Below are 1,659 nucleotides of genomic sequence, written 5' to 3' on the forward strand. Positions count from 1 at the left end.
ATTATTCATCATCTGACGTAACTGTACAACGGAGTGTGTTGCGGAAAAAATAAATAATTGCTATAAATAAATCTATTATTCTCAATATTTTTTATTTTTCTCAATTAAGAGAGAGAGAGAGAGAGAGAGAGAGAGAGAGAGAGAGAGAGAGAGAGAGAGAGAGAGAGAGAGAGAGAGAGAGAGAGAGAGAGAGAGAGAGAGAGAGAGAGAGAGAGAGAGAGAGAATGTTGAATTTTGAAAGATTTGATATGAGTTCTTGATGGCCCAACATGTAATCGTAAATATTTATTAATTTAATTTTCAACATACATGCTCATATATTACGACTTTGACTTTTATAAATTAGTTGCGAATTAAATTTTTAATTGCTGATTACTCTATGAGACATCAAACTGGAGAACGAAACACAAGATTGACACCTAATATGTTGGATGGTGATCTTTGTGTAATTTCTACACAACATTGACAATAATATCATAGTTTCTAGATTAGTATCTATAAATTTTTAACAGTATATAGCCATCTAACACGCTGTCGACTTCAGTATGAAGATTATGCAAATGGGGTCTGCAAATACATAATGTGGGACCTATAATTTAGATATAAAGAGTTTTTGGTCAAAGTATTATCAATCTATAAATAATAGTAAACCCTAGCAAAGGAACAACATCACCAAAGAAGACAAAGGCATGATGAAAACTCCCTCAACTTTCTTGGTCCTCTTCTCTCTTCTTTTGGTATGCACTCATCCTAAATTCATCTTATTCGCTATTTCTCGCAACCTTTTACTTTTACAATTTTCTACTTTTTAAATCATTTAGACAAACCAAAAAATTTATGAGGTAAACTTTTGTCCTTTTTTAATTGATTCAAGGATGATAATTTCTTGGATGACAATGAGAAGTAGTATTCAAATTTCAAGCTTGGGATACATAAGTTGTTTTACGCAAACCAATCTATGTTTTCTTTAGGATTTTATTTTCATATGATACTATTATTCTTTCATTTCCATTAGAAGGAATAATTCTAAGCTCTAATTTTGTTTTGCCATGCTATTTGTTTCCATGATTAGATTGTGAGTAGTAATGAAGCTAGAAGTAATCCAGGAAAATATTGGAGAAGTATAATGAAAGATGAGCCCATGCCAAAGGCCATTCAAGATATATTGCCTCTTGAAGATGTTAAGAAAGCAAATAAGGATCTATTCATCAGAAACTTTGATTTAAAACCGAATCTCATAATTTATCACTCTCATGTGATGTACACTGAAAAAAATCATGGAATAGTCTCGTCTTCTTCGTCATCTGATAAGTTAAATTAATTAGTCAAATAGGTTTATATATGTTTTCTTATGAAAAAATGGAATCTTGATTCTTATGTATGGATTGTAGTTTTGTTATTAGTGGTTATGGACTTATTATAGTTGATAAATAGTTTAATTTTAGCATCATTAATTTTGACCCTAGTGTTTTTGGAAGTATATATATCCTCCCCTTTGGTTTAATTTTATATTCGAATTTGCTTGGGTTAGAATATGATTTGATTAAACATATTATACAATAATTTTGTTTGATTAAATATCAAAAATGGGGCTCCAAAAAAACTACGAGTTTTCAAATGCTAAAATGTGCAAACGTAATGAAAGAACGATTTTCTCTA

The 1,659-nt window shown here is 30.3% G+C and overlaps 1 long non-coding RNA gene across 1 annotated transcript; it reads left to right on the forward strand.

Annotated features, from left to right (window-relative positions):
* The first annotated feature begins 551 nt into the window (after positions 1-551).
* Positions 552-1,433, forward strand: LOC145005341 (uncharacterized). The gene is made up of 2 exons (XR_013662555.1): positions 552-737; positions 1,073-1,433. It is a non-coding gene; the product is annotated as an uncharacterized LOC145005341 (long non-coding RNA).
* Positions 1,434-1,659: the final 226 nt, after the last annotated feature.

This window comes from Lactuca saligna, chromosome 7 (assembly GCF_052625555.1).
Source record: "Lactuca saligna cultivar CGN05327 chromosome 7, ASM5262555v1, whole genome shotgun sequence".
Taxonomy (NCBI): Eukaryota; Viridiplantae; Streptophyta; class Magnoliopsida; order Asterales; family Asteraceae; genus Lactuca; species Lactuca saligna.